General features: G+C 46.0%; 1 long non-coding RNA gene across 1 annotated transcript in view; it reads left to right on the forward strand.

Moving 5' to 3' along the window:
• Positions 1-609: 609 nt before the first annotated feature.
• LOC310902153 overlaps positions 610-15,212 on the forward strand; it is a 37,593-nt gene continuing 22,990 nt past the window's right edge. The window contains exons 1-8 of the long non-coding RNA XR_014586520.1: positions 610-4,260; positions 4,510-4,648; positions 5,267-5,332; positions 5,894-5,990; positions 7,712-7,962; positions 10,115-10,960; positions 11,302-11,778; positions 13,001-14,272. This is a non-coding gene — a long non-coding RNA (uncharacterized lncRNA). The remainder of the gene's footprint in view (positions 4,261-4,509; positions 4,649-5,266; positions 5,333-5,893; positions 5,991-7,711; positions 7,963-10,114; positions 10,961-11,301; positions 11,779-13,000; positions 14,273-15,212) is intronic.

Genomic DNA, 15,212 nt, shown 5'->3' on the forward strand with positions numbered 1-15,212 from the left:
TATACTCGTAGAAATGTTTATTCCCTATGATAGCCATTCAGTAAGAGACTGAGCACAAATAAGGTTGCACTGCCTTATTTGCACACCAAGTATGTGCACACAATCCCCTGCACAAGAAAAAAAAAGGATTGGTCGTGTTTATATTAATAGGGTGAAAGAGTGCCTTGCCTTTCACTGTTCACCCGTCCTACATTGTGAAGAAAGAGGCTGGTTTATAAATTTGGTGCATTTAACTATGCCAGGTCTTTTTACGAGCCATCCTGGTGTTCTGAGGCTTTCTGTCTCCGAGGGGTCTGCAGGGGCAGGGATGCTTTTTGTGCTGAGTTCTGAGGCTTGCCATAGGAGGGACCTGCTACGTAGGAGGCTTGGCTTTTGTGCGTGTTTGCTCTCTGTGTTTCCCATTCAGACGTAAAAATCATTCTGCTTGAAATTACCCATCTGGTCTTTGTGACTGAGGACAAAGCCATAAAAAATCAGGATAGATTCTCCTCCCCTGCCTATTCAATACCGTGTACTTCAAAATTATAGTCGGCACTGAGGGCGGACTTTTACTTGCATTTGAACACTTCCCTGAAATATTTGCTGTAGCAGAGTAGTAAGTGAGGGAGGGGGAGAATGTAAATTCCCAAAAGCAGTATGAATCCTGAGAACTTCAGGCCTGAAAATGTTGTAATAGAGTTATTTGTGGGTTAGAGCTTTTCTCAGGAGCAATTTCACAAAGCCAGGAATTAGGTTTACATGAAATGCTCACTTTGAAACCATGACTTGTATGGCTTGTGGTGTTATGCTTTGTGGGTGGCTTTTTTGGTTGATTGTTTCATAAGGAAAAAGCCAAAAAGAGCAGAATTTTCTCTTCACCCCACTTGAAAAGACTCATGTTGAAAAATTCAGAATGTAATAGAAAAAAAAAATGAATGTTTCTGAGCTTCCCGAATTCCCTCTGTTATGTTTCTGTATCTCTGCTGATAAGGCAAGTAAGGATGCTTAGCGCAGGGGAGGAAGAAGGGGCCAGCCCGGTTGTATCCCTCTTCTTTAACTCGACTCCAGCTTTTCAAAATCTCAGCCTTCACTATTGTGTTTCAAGAAACTTGCAGACTAAGCACCTCCGGATGATTCAGCTGACAAATTTCTTTCTGTTTTCAGAACTTGTTACTAAGAAAAGCCAAAATGCAGTTTTCTGGTTGCAAACCTTTTTCAAGGACAACTGCCTCTTACTCATTTCGTAACCCCGTGTTTGCATTTGAGATCAATTGCTCCTGTCACCGGGTGACCGGCAGAACTGGACTAGCAGGCTCCTTTCTGCCAGTGCCTTTTATTAATCTGTCAGAAAGAGCTGCTGCGCTGCAAGCATGTCCTGGAGAAGCACAGGTCACAGTTGTTTTCCTGCTCCTCCCTTCCAGCAAAATGGGAATTGTAGGAACAAGTGCCAAGGAAGCTGTGTGAGGAAGTGACAGGGACTTTGCGCGGTGGCTTTCCGACGGCATGGTGTGAGTGCCCTGGGATCGTTCTCTAATTGACGCCTCTGGGCTGCTGCAGGGTGACGCGGTGCAGGAACTGAGCAGGAAAGAGGAATGCGGGAGGTTTTGAAGGCTGATAGTGCTTCCATGAAGCCTGGGGAGCAGGCCTAATAGGCCTCGACCAGAGACCGGAGAAATAACATTTTAGAGACAGACAAACAACCCAGAAAGGTTAATTAGTGAAGCTGAACAAGAGCACGGTGCGCTGAAGCCTAGCTCACATTATGTTTTATTAAAGACTAGCCTAAACTTCTTCTCTTCAGAGTGTGTTTGCATTCTCTGCTCTTGGGCCTCTGTTGCAGGGTGTATTTGAGATGCCAGATCTGAGCGTGATCTAGTTAGCTGGGACATTTCAGCACACGTTGAATGAAATTCCCCACTTCCCTCCTGCCAGTGTCGCTGTGACATTTGCAGCTTTGAAGCAAAATGTTACTTTGAGTTTCCTCTTTATTTCTCTGGAACCCAACAAGGGGGGGGAACCTCTTTATGCTGGGAAAAATAAAGAAAAATAAATTAACTTTCCAGTAAAGTCACCAAGTGTCAAATCGCTCCAAACCGTTATTAGTCACCTAGGGACCAGATCAGCTGGTGGCCATTTTGGGAATGCACAAGGGATTTTTTGCAACCCACTATCCCCTGCAGTGGTTGAGTTGCTTGGGGCCCGCCTATGGCCGTGCACAGCGGCGCCGACTACTTAAAACCCAACACATAAACAACAACTGCGAGATTTTCACTAATTCCTAACCAAAACCAGACCCTTCCATCCCTCTTCATAGCTGCCAAATGCTTGAAAAGGTTGAAAAAAACAAACCGAGCCGTGACACGTGGTGGTTTATTTACTAGCAATTTACTTCCCAGGAGAAAGCAGCTGTGGGCATGCAGAGAGAGGCCGTGCTGCTTCTCCTCAGGGAGAGGATTCCCCACTGCTGGAGTTTCCCTCTCTGACTGCAAAGTGCTCCCTTACATCATGGCCTCACCCTGTGGCCCTCGGAAGGACCAGATTCTGCAAAAGGCGGAGAATCCTGTTAAATCAGCCCTTGTGTAAAAGCCCTGGCCAGCCTGCCCGTTTCTGTCCTTCGCCTGCGCGTGGACAGCTGATGTTGGAGCTAATTGCATGCTCCTCATCTTCTCATAGCAATCAGTCCCTGCCTCCTCCTCTGTCAGCTTTCCCTTTGTCGTCATTGCTTTCTCCACGCGCTGTCCATCCTATTCCCAGCCTTCCATTCATCGATGTTGTGCTATTATTGGGTGGCCCAGAAATGCAGGCATGTTAAAGGACGGGTACCATAAGAGCTGCAGGGTACATTTCCCTCTATTATTGACCTCCTTTCCCTCTGTGCTGTGAAAGCATACTGAAATATCACCTTCCCATTCTTTGGAGCTTTCAGCCTGCAGTGCTGGCAGGGCAGGAAGATCATTTTTCACCCTGCTTTTGACTGGTCCCTTTCCTCTGCTGCCAGGAGAGACCGTGCTGGTTTAACAACGAGGGTGGTGAAAGCAGAAGTGGATTCTCACATCTGGTTCATGGCGCCTGGAGTGAATCAGACCCAGAGCAGACTGAGCTAGCTTCTGAGGAAACTGGCCTCTAAGCAGAAAACCAGAAATAATTGTGTTTGTGCTTGCACGGCATGTTGCAGTGGCTGCCCTAAAGGTGGTCTAATCCCACAGGGTTCAGGAGTGAGGGGGAGAATGGGGAAGCCTTGATTAAATCGTCACTGAGGTGAAGGTATTTTCAATAGTAGCACTATTCAATTTTTTATAAACGGGTACACATAAAAACATAACTGGTTTCCTTACTGGTGGTATAGAGAACAGCTGGGATTGGAGTAATTAATTGTAAGTTAAACATATGGCCACTGAGCGCAGTTCCGCTACCGCTTCTGTTTCTCTCACGACTGAATTTTGCTCTCGACTGCTCATACAACTTGGGGTGGCAGTGCCGGGGTTATTGTTTAGATAGGTTAATTGTTAAAATCTCCCCTTCCAGCCTTATCTGTCTGTGAGGGTTACTCTCATGCAAGAGACTGGCCACTGGAAGCAGGGCCGGAGGCTGAGGCCTGCCTGCACAGGCATCACCAGCACTGTTGTTTTGAACTCTTCTTTCATCGTGCTTTTCTGGTCCTGTTCTGTTTCAAGCTGCACCTATGTAACAATTATTTGCACTCCGGGCCTTTCTAAATGGGGGGCGTTTCACAGAACTGGTCGTACCTCTTCTGTCAACTCTGCACTAACAGAAAACTGCTTTTCAATATAACTGAAGAGTCCGTGGATGTAACTACAGAAAGAGCCTTGGCAAAACATCACACGCTTTTTCAAAATGTTTCTTATCAAGGTGTAAATTTTTCTTCATCATTGCCGTTAACTCCTGCCATAACCAGGTGGGCACACATGCACCTAAGTGCCTCTTGCTGCGACACTGGCACCCTTCCTGTAGGCCAAAAAGCCTCACGGCGACCCAAATTTGCATCACTTTTCTCAGGTGCGTGCGTTGCACTTATCTCATCATCCCTCCCACATCTCTCCCCTCAGCCCTCCAGGGACGTGTGGCTTCTGCAGGCCTCCTGCTCTCGACCTGCTGGGGCTCGGGCTGTGAGGTGAGGACGTGGCCTTCCCGCGGGAGCCTCCGAGTCCTGCCCGCAGGAACGGAAAGCTCTCACTTGATCCCCGGCTGGAGGAAGAGTCTTAGCAAGCCGGCTGAATGTGCAGCTGGAAGAGGTTAAAAATTAACCCCGCAGTGATGTGGGTGGGTAATTGACTTTCTGTTTTTTCCTAAGTGGTGCTGGTGTCACTCAAAGCGACCTGAAGCGGGGCAAGGTGGGAGGAGGTGGGTGGAATGGGGTGGGGATGGACAGGAACTGGAAATATTTGTGCTTTGAGATAAAGCAAAGAAAAAAGCCTTTGAAGACTGATTTTTGTTAAGGGGGGATGCTCAGTGTATGCTTCTCTCTATAGCTCTGTTGGGAGGGATTTATATATGTCTTTCTCCATTAAGCTGCAGATACATTTACCAACTTCATCTTGAGTGCCAAAAATGTCAAGCCTTTCCTTCACCACTCATTTGCTGATCTTCCTCAGAGGACACCGACGTGCAGAGCGAACTCATTTGAACATCCCTGCCGTTCGGGGACCAGGTGACTCTCTTCTTTATTTCAAAGACGCCTAACTAAGTGAGGCACTATCAAAACTGTCAGAGATTTAATGCAAAAATCAATTTCCCCCCCCCCAGACTTCATTTTCACTGCACAGTTAACCTGGCCCATCCTCAAGCACAGACCTGCCCATGTTTCTGTGACCTTGTTGATGCAGTGTTTCTGGCCATGGAGCCACATTTTTCTTGTGCTCAGAGGCTGTAGGATTCTATTTGGCTCCCACAGGGAAACTAGGAGAGGTGCACTGGAGAACCAACAAAACTTGTGATTTTTCTGTTATTTAATTTTCTTGTCTGCAATCACAGTGCAAAACAGGTGGGCTCCAGTCCTACCTGCCCTCAGCAGCCAGCTAGGTAAACTGGCCTGGCCTGGGAGCACACCTTGGCCAGGTCAGACATTTCTCCTGTGTGTATAACAAGAGCCACTGAGTTTGGTTTGAGTCAGAACGTTAGTTAACTGTGCAGTGGAGAAATATCCCCAGAGCAACTCCTGTGGATGTTTCCGTGAGCCTTCAATTGTGGAAAAACAGGGCAATCAGACCTGAATTTCTAGTGTTAAAATTGGAGGGGAAAGGTATTGCTTATTTTTTTTTTTTTTTAGTTCAACAGAAAGAAGTCACCTTTGAAGGTCACCTTTTAAGAATTCCTTGGCTGTTCTGGCCATGTGGTATGTGAGAAACAATACTGTTTTCTGTGAAAACAGTTCTGCAGAAAGAGAACACCTTGTTTTCACAGAAAAATAAAATAATAAAATAAAAATACAAGTCCCTGTGCTGAAAGGTCTGATTATGCTGGACCAAACACAAAATATATTACAGTGGTATTAATTGCCTACACTGTTTATGTAGTCACACATTACACCTGCTATTTCCCCTAGGAGTCTAACAATAGTAGTGTTTTCCATCCCAAACTGGATATGATGCTGAAATACCACACAGAAAAGGAATTTACGAGGAACAGGCCTGAGCTGTGTTAAACCAATGATTTAACATGACTTAAAAAGAAAAAAAGCCACCCAGGAAAGCCGGATGATGAAATTTGCCACCTTTCAATTAAAAAGTCATCCTTTCCTGTTGTTCTGTGACCACTGGGCTTTCCAAGCTCACCAGTCTGTGCTGGGATGAGTGACTCACGAACTTGATAGGAAAATGCACCTGTTTTTAGCCAGAGGTTAAAGCAGCTCTCCAGTTTCCAGAGTAAACAAAGGATTTATTTCTGTCCTTAACAGTTACCCTGCGAAGCCCAGGAACACAGGAAGGTTGGCAGGAGCAATTAGGTTTGAGCAAAGTTTGCTGAAGGCAGTAGAAGGTCTACGAAGTCTTGTGGTAAGACGCTCGTAGATGTACATGGGATTTAGACCATACCTTTTACTAGAGGGAAAATGGGAAAGAAAAGTTGGTGCAGTGACTGAGCTGGCTTCTGGGGACTCCCAAGTGCTGGAAGCTGTGTGGGACTTGTGTTCTCCTCTCTGGCCCTGAGATCCCTGTTTATGCACTTGGCCAAAGTGCAGCTGTTGGCCACAGAGATGCGGTGGGTATGGAGGTATTTGAGACTGTGAGACTGGTCTGAGACCACGGTAATGGCAACCTTGGAAGTGGCTAAAATATTTGGAAAGTAGAGTGTTGGATGTATTGGTACCATGGAAGTTGAAAAGTTCAATAAGCTGGGAGTCACTTATTAATCCCAATGTGAGAAATGGGATGGTTTTGATCTCCACTGTGGAGTGCTGAAAAGTGCAAACACGACATCAGCTTATTTCAGGTCAGCATTCAAGATGGTGTAAAAGCAAGATGGGTTTTAGCCTTTATTTAACTGGATTTAATTACATGCCTGAGCTTCAAAGTGCCTAAAGCCTAATGGTAAGTGACCTAAGGTCTGATTTAAAAAACAACAACAGCCTAAACCTTAAGCTTGTTTGTTAGACCATATGGCATGAGTGGATCATGTGATATTTCAGGTAGGATGTAAGGAATAAAGTACCCAGTGCATCCAAAGCATTTGCCAAGATTTCCATCTTCCCTAAGAAGAATCTGGACACTGACCTTGCCTGACCTCCATTTGTGGCTCAGGAGCTTGGCTGGGACAGATAGGAGAGGTTTTCCAACCACATCTCCCTGAGAAGTCTCTAGTGCCCTTAGACTATGCTGACGCTTTTAGAAGAAGAGGAATTTTCAATCAAGTGTAAGAGCCATGTGATTAGGAAATCCCAAATAACCGAATTTAGGGAAAAGAGGTAATCTTCAAGGGCTCATTAAATTTTGTTTTAATTAGTGTTAGCATGTCAGATATTGTGAAAGTAATCTATTTGTATTGCTGGCTATGCTTGGTTTCAGAGAACCCTATTCTTGGGTCTGGATAAAGTTTAAAGTCTCCCTTTCTGCTTCGTACAGCATGACATGGTTCCAGATAAAGTTTTGGAGAGCAACCGTTAAAAAATAGAAATGGTCATAAAAAAACTGCTTGTGGAACTAAGACCTGACGATACATGGTTAAATGTAATTGCTTGTGGGAGATGGTTATGGGAACATTGAAAGTTTTTAAATTACTTAATTATTGAATAAGCAGAAATGTTGAGAAAGGAGGACACAACTCCAGTGTGCCCCTACGTTAATGACTGCAGCATGGCTCTGTCCATCGCAGGAAGTCTGTGCCATATTGATTCACTGCCTGATCTAGCTCAGATGAAAAAGGTTGGTGTAACAAATCACCAGCTGGAATGTTTTGAATTTACAGTGCCTGTCTGGTGATTGGCATCCACGCTGAGCAGCCACCCCAGGTGCTCTCACTTTGAAGATGATCAGCTCCAGACCCTCTCTTTCATCTTGGTCACATATCCAATTGAAAGGACCTTGACGTAACAGTGTCTGTTTCACATTTAAAAGAGAACTGCTTAAAAGCTGTTTAAATAATTTGTATGTGCACCTAAGAATGTCAGGGCTTTGGCCATATCAGTTAATTCTTGAAGCAACCTCGTGAGGTGGTCGTTATCTTAATTTATATAGGGGTTCAGTGAGGCACGAAGAGTAAATGTTTTGCTTTGTGTCAGTTTTGTATCAGGTAAAGAATACCAGCCCTTACCAACCTCCATGAATCATCCCAGTGGGCTGACGAACATCCAGCTGCTTTGTCTCTGAACCATACAACTCATAAATGTCTTATTCTCATCCTCGACACGTTGCACCTCGTGCCCGCTGAGTGCTACCAGGCACAGTGTGGTGAGGAAACCTGACGGGTTGCGCTGGTTCTGTGGTCGCTGAGGGGAGATTTGTTGGCTCCTGCATGCAGCTCTGCACCCAGGTATGTTTATGGCATAGTCCTGGAGTTCCTCCAGCACATGCCCATTTTCTGGCAAAGAGGAGACCCAGAAACACGTTTATTACTGTCCAAGGTCTCAGCCCCAATCACAGCTCCTTCAGAACCTCATGTTGTTGCTGCATGTTGAGCTGAGCTTCCAGCTGCTGGCTTTTCACTCCACATCCCCCGGTCCTGGAGGTCCCTCATCATACTTCTCCTCAGGAAAGCCAGAGGCTGGTAACACCGAGGTGGGGGCTCTGGCTGGGGAGCCTGGCTGTGCCTCCCGGGACCCCAGGCTGTGGGCAGCATTCCCCCTACTCTCAGTGACTCTTTGAGGCTGCCAGAGCCGACCCACCGTGGGATCAGGCAAAGACCAGTGCCAACACAAGGAAGGGGGCAGGGGACCCTTACTAAAGAGGAGGAAATCACACTTTTATTTGATGCCTCAGCCTGCTCTAGCTAAAGGAGTAGTGAAACTATACCTTAAAACCATTCCTCCTTAAAGAGTAATCCAGTGTGGAAGTTCCTCCAGGAACACCAACACAAGGAATTCATTTTGATTTTCTGCTATGGCCTTATCTTACTCGTTTTACATATGGATCATCCATGCATGCCACCATGTCTCCAGCAGGCCTCCTGCTTTTGCTGTGCTTGAAAAATTCTCATCATTCAGTTTTATGCCCTTAGCAAGTTGTTTCTCATTTGCTTGTACTTCATTATAGTTTCATATCCACTTTGTCAGACTGCATGTTCTTTTCCATCTTCCTTAACCCTCCATTTTTCTTTTTACACCTCAGCAGTGTTACACGCTTTAATCGCACTAGCTTACTTTTTCTTTCCCTTTGCGTATTTTTATTTGATGCCAGACCTGCTGTACAGCATCTTTAAACAACATTATATCATCTTCAGGTGCTCTACTGTTTTTAGCTTCTCACTTCAATGAATTTCCTCATTTTATGTGGTTCCCCTTCTTAAAGGTAAACATTGTGTTTGACATATTTTTGACAAGAAGAGGTGATTCTTCCTTAGCTACGTCTTACAACAGATTCTGCCTGCCAGATGGGATGAACTGGAGTATAATTTATCCTCTTCCTGCAGATTCTCTAATTGCTCAAAAATGAGACATTTAAGTTGCCTGCAAATGAGTTGCTCTGTCATACCTGGTGAATCACATACAGATACAGCAGTACGAAGGGGCTTGCTTAAGGGGCTCACTTAATTGGGGCTTCATTTATAGAGACTTGTCTTCTCTGTTTCCCACTTCAACTCCGTTGCACTGTCTTACCTTTTTTTCTTAACACAGAGATGTAAAAGCTTCAACCAAACTGAGTGTTCTTCTATATTTCTTCCTTCCCCCCAGTCTTTAGTTTAAAACACTCCTCCAACTCTAACTCCATAGCTCCCAGCTCCTTTCTATCTTGCTTACATAGATCTCTTTTTTTTTCTGTGTAGGCTCCATTTTTCCAAACAGCTTTCCCCGTTTCTAATGAACACTGCGACGTCTGTAGCAATATCCCTGCAAGCTTCAAACATTTGTTTTGCATACATAGAACTATTTAATATCACTTGCCATTCAACTCCAGGCCTTGAAGTGCTCTCCCTCCCCTGCCCACTTGTGCTCTTCCCTTTTGCCACAGTTGATAGCACAATCCGTCACGCTGGAAAGCTACACCCCACCGATACTAGGAAACGCTCCCTGCTGCCTTGAAAGTCTCTGCTGCCACCGGTAGCAGCAGAGGAGGAGGCATCCCAAGCAGATGGGCTCCCAGGCAAGTGAAATGAAACCGGGTAGGTCACACACGCTGCTGACCACGGCCACGTTCACTCGTGGTGAAGTCGTGCCCACTGAAAGCCGGCTGGGAAAGTCGCCATTTGCTGTTCTGGTGGGAATTTCGGCTGCTTGGAGATTTCAGCCACACGCTGCAGTCTGACAGTTCCTGGGTCTATCCCCCATTTCCTTCCCATCCCTGCTTGGTGTGGGTGCAGATACTCCCCGCCCTGTGAACCGCAAAGGACAGGGCACCGCATCGCTTTACTGCATTGTTAAAGTGCGCCTCTCACACTCAGCGTGCGAGATGGGGCTTTACGTATACAGCAGCTTTGTATTTACACTGTTTGCCTCTTCACTTAAACAGTTTCCTATCGTAATGCGTAGGAACTGATCAAAACCGGGGTACGTGCACCTCCTGTCCCAGCGAACGAGACGAGCGCGGGCTCGGGAAGGGGATGTGACACACGCAGCGTGTGCTTGCCGCGGTGCTGGGCTCCCTCTGATCCATCACCGCAGCTCTGTGCGTCAGACGTCGCTCCAGAGCAGCACGGCTCTTTCCCAGGAGATAAGTGAGGGTTTTTTGCCTACACAACAGCTCTCCTGAGCTTTCCCATGCTGGAAGGGAGGGAGGGAGGGAGGAGATCCAGCTTCCTCCCTGTCCGAGCGCCAGCCCCGTGGGCCTGCCGTGGCACTGCTGGGAACATCCGAGGGCATTATGCAATTGTGCAGAGGCGGTTTTTTCATGCAGCCTGGCGAGGCAGCGTCTGATAATGGCTCTGCCTTTGTTTGTATCACACAATCGGGCTCATGATCTTCCCTCCAGTACAGGCAGCCCACGGTGTTATGCCCTGTACTTCTGCGATGACAGGCACAGGGCTGCGCACAGGACAGGGAGCCCGCAGTGCTTTAATCGGTGAATCACCTACTAGCTAGTTAGGCACAAATCATTAATGGCCTAAAAGGGCTGGAATAAGTTAGGTTGGCTCCATTTCTGTGGAAGTGCAAATTGTGTCTTTTTTTCGGGAGGCATGGGAAACCCTTTCTAAGTTTAAAAACAAACTTACCAACTTTGACTTCTGAGTAATGACACTGATTTCATTTTCCAAAGGTCACAGGGGAATTTTCTTCTGCCATCTCTAAAGGGCATGACAAATGTTCCTCTAACAAAGTAACGAATTGTTCAACACAATGCACTTAGCAATTACCGTGCCATAAAGGTATTTACAGCAGGTATGGTAAGATAAACCAGTTTGTTTCCTATTGTTTTTCAAAGGAGGAAAAAAAAAAAAAAAGAAAAAAAAAGGAAGTCTGTAACCATTTTGTGGTGAGTTTGAGGGATAAATATAATTTGATGTCTTCATTGAATGCTTTCATGGATCTTAAAAGATATATATAGCCTATCCCTTTTAAAGATCAGCAAACATTCATTTCTGTATTGTGTACCTATTTAAACTTTATCCAAAACCTGACCTTAAGGTATTCTAGCATTGCAAGGCTGATTAAAGTTGTCCATAATACATTGATTCAGCACCTTTTGTGAATATTCATTCACGTGTGGTCTTTATTTACAGGATCCTGAGCTAATTTGCCCAGAGTCATTCTGCCTTCTGCATGATTCTCTTTCACGTTTTGGGCATGGATTAGCTTCTAGTACGGTAGGCAAAAGGAGTCAACCGTGCAAGAAATTAGAAGCAAGGACGCTGCAGCATGTTACTAAATGCAGATTCAGCACAAAGATTACCAACATAAACCGAGATCAGTTTGGCAAGAGGAAAACCACCCCTGCACCAGCAGCAGCAACGTGTTCACTGGCCTGTGGGTTACAAGTGCAGTGTCACAGCAAACCTGGTTAGACAAGCGCTCGCCTGGCTCCCTGACCTCTTCTACTTGGCAGGCTTTTCTGTGCAGTTTTGACTGAGAGACCAATAGGGGAGTGAACAATGGAAACTAAACTGCCCCTCCAGCCTTTGAGCTGCTCCCAGAACATCCTGGTACAGGTGCGCTGGCCAAGCAAGGTGAAGGAGAGGTCTCCTCGCTCCAGCATGCGGGTAAGTACAGGCCAGGATGATCAGGGCGGTGTTTTTCACCAGCATGAAATAAAAATGAGGAGAACAGGGAGACGTGGCCTCCTTCGATGTAAAGGCTGTCTGTGGCTACGCAACAGGGAAGTGAGAGTACCTACTTTTGCTGTAGAAGAGAAGGCAGTATAAGAGCTCCCTGGTTGAGTATCCCAGGAGAGCACCAATTTTCTTGGGGCTGTGGGCTCGGATATAGTCTCAGGCCAGAGACAGCATGTCCACATAGGATCTCCAACTTCTGTCTGAAAGTCTGGGTGAAGCGCTCCTGGCATGCCTGTGCAGACAAATCCTCCCTCTCTGAACTTTCTTTGGCTTCACCGGCTTCCAGTAAGAGGGCAAGTCTTGTAGGTAAAGCATCAAGAAGTAGATGCAAAAGAGAGAGGGTCTGTGGCTCTGCCACCAAGGTCTTGTGCAACCTTGTGCAAATCATTTCTCATATCTGTGCCTACATTTCCAATCTGCAATATAAAAATAGCAGTACTTCTTCCCAGCCATGCACTGTAGTCCTAAAATATCTTTCATGGAAAACCTACCAGTTACTGGGTTAATAGACAGCCTCACCCCATAGGGGACTTTTTTCTCCTACCTCTGTTTCCTCATGTTGTGCACGGGCTTTGCAATGACTGTCACGTGGGGTAAACTGTGGTATCTTTGTGTTAAGTACATTTGTGTCCAGCCTCAAAGCGTTATTTCATTCCTTGAGGTGGGTGCTGCTGTCAGGCAAATTAAATGTCCCAGTCCCCTGGTAATTATCATTAGGTAAGATGTAAGGAGGGCGGAGGAGGCGGCAACTACAAGTGGATCCCACAGGGGAGGTCTGTGAACCAAGCTTATGTCAGCTTTAGGGCAGGGATGGGTGAGTAACTAGAGTAAAACTAACAAAATAAAACGGTAAGATCAATAACTGTTTGCCCCAAATTTAAACCAAAACCTTTTATTTTCATCACAAGTCCAAACTTACCTTTCAAATCAGAGGGCTACAAGACCTGGGGAAGTTTTGCACGCCCCTGCAGAACAAACCACAGATCTGGACTGAGGTAAAGCGTTATTTGGGACTCAAGTCCAGCTGCCACCTGTGACTGTTTGCTCTATCCGTACTTCCCCAAAGTCTGGGAAAAGTTTTTAGATTTTTCGGTTTACTACAGGCTTGATGTTCTCTGTATGGTACATGCATTACTGCTTTTCTGTTCAGAAGACTTCTTTGCAAATTTACTGGCCGAGTAAGGAAGGCAGCCTTGGTCACAGCAGTTCTGACAGGAGAGCATCAGGAAGTCCAGGTTGGTGCAGGCTAAGGAATGGCAAGCAAATAGCCGGTGAGTGTTATACCAAAGAAATCAAGCAAGTGGAAAGATATGACCTGGCTGGCAGCTAGTGGGAGACTGGCGAGGCACACGCATCCCAAAGAAAACCCTGTTCCTCTGGGGGCCCAGGCCCAAGCTTGTTGATATGAGAACTTGACACTGGTGGGATAAGTTGGATTTGAAGTTTACTTAAAGTGAATTTGATAAACTGGAGTCATGGAAAAGAGCTGCTTGGGAGTTGTGGGGAGCAAATCTTTCCTAGTAGGCTCCAGCAGCAGGGGTGCAAGGAAAGGGAAGGGCACTGGTGAGGGCTCTGGGAATTGTGCTGGTTTTGCTTTTCCTCGCTTCCACCATCTTCTGTTCTCTCTGTCTCTGTTGTTCACCCACATAATTACATAAGATATCACCAGCTAAAACTGCATCTGCCTCCTTAATAGATGGCTCATTATCAAGGGAGGGAAACAGAAAGGGCAAAAGCTTTTGTGTGCCAACAGCCCTGCTGTAATGCACTGTGTTACAGGAGAAGGAAAGGGCGTAAACCATTTGTCCTAATTTATAGCCAGATGTGCTAAAAGAGTCAAGGTGTAATGAAGGTCAGTATGGCTGGGAATGGGGTGGAGGCAGTGCAAGGTTACTGTCTTAACATAAAAGCAGTTTATTCTCCAATGAAGTCTCTCTCTCATTCAGCAGAACAGAGCGAGACAGTTCTTCTGGTATTTAAAAGTACTCCCACGGCTTTGATCTCTTCCTCCTTTCTGGAAATGTAAGCTTACAAAGAGGGTCTGGCCCTGTCTGGGATGATGCACTGGGCCATGTGGTGCTGGCCTTGCAAGGCGACATAGACAAGCCTGCTGTTCTCCATACTACATCATTCTGGAAAATTCCCCTAATATTCTGGTTGCTGCAGCAATGCCAACACACTGCTGCAATGCCCAGGTACCCTGCCTGCTGAGAAATGCCCTGAGATCACGCCTTTTCATGACAATTTCTGTCTGCTATTAGCCACACACAGGATATCTAGCTACAAACAAAAATTAAAAAGCAAATGAGAGAGAACAAGGTCTCCTACCACAAATCCACCTCCAAGGACCCTGAGATGTGAGCGTACACAACCGTGCTTGCTTGAAAGCCAGCCTTTAGCCCTACATATCCTTTAATGTCAGGTATGTGCCACTCCAATCAGTATATTGTAGCAACCTACTGTAGACAAGTTTTTCTCTATTGATGTTTAAAATAAACAGATTTTTTTTTTCTCAACTCAGGACAGAGCTGTATTAGTGCCAGATATCTGGCCTGGTTTCGGTAGAGCTGGTGGCAGATGTGTACTGACGTAACCATGCGGTGGTGGGTTTCATGACACTGCCTATGCCGTGGGCTTCCCCAGCCATAAAAATCCATCAAGTTTTGCAGCTGTAGTTTCATTTCATCTCACTGTCTGAGTAACCTCCTTCTTACTTGATTTTCTTTATTTCCTCAACGCTTCACACGTAGAAAGTCTAAGCTTCCAAGTTGCGTTTTGAGAAAGTTTTAAAATGAACTTCTCCATTATGTGCGATGACTCTGGGTTTTGGTAATAAAATGTGCCAGGGGCGGGGGGAGAGGGAAAGAGAAGGCTTCTCAGCAGGGGGTGAGTGCTGATGACTGTAATGAAGTCACAGTGTAATATTCTGCTCTGCTGACTTGTGCCTCCTTTAATTACTTTCTGAATCCCAAGAAGCCGAGCCATGCTTTGCCTGTTCATTACGTCCCCCGGGTTTGCTCTCCCCGACAAATAGGTGCTCTCCCTGCAGTCTCTGGAGGCTCCTTGTTGCTGCTCTGGTACATCAGATGTGTTTGCTCTGCACGCTGATGTTTATGTTTTCCGCACCGCTTGTGTTTTCCAATTCCTTGGAGCAGCGAGGATGCTGCTGAGTTGTCAGAATCACCATCAGATGCTGACTTGAGGTTACTGTCAATGGCCTCATTACGTTAACAAGGGATATTTTAAGAAATACAAAAGATGTGGCATTTACTTTCTCGGGAGAGGGAGGGGAGGGAGAGAGAGAATGCATGTGTGCGAATGAATGGACTTCCCCTGCAGTTTTTTCTTACATCCCCCACTGC

The sequence above is a fragment of the Anser anser genome, assembly GCF_964211835.1.
Source record: "Anser anser genome assembly, chromosome: 7".
Classification (NCBI taxonomy): Eukaryota; Metazoa; Chordata; class Aves; order Anseriformes; family Anatidae; genus Anser; species Anser anser.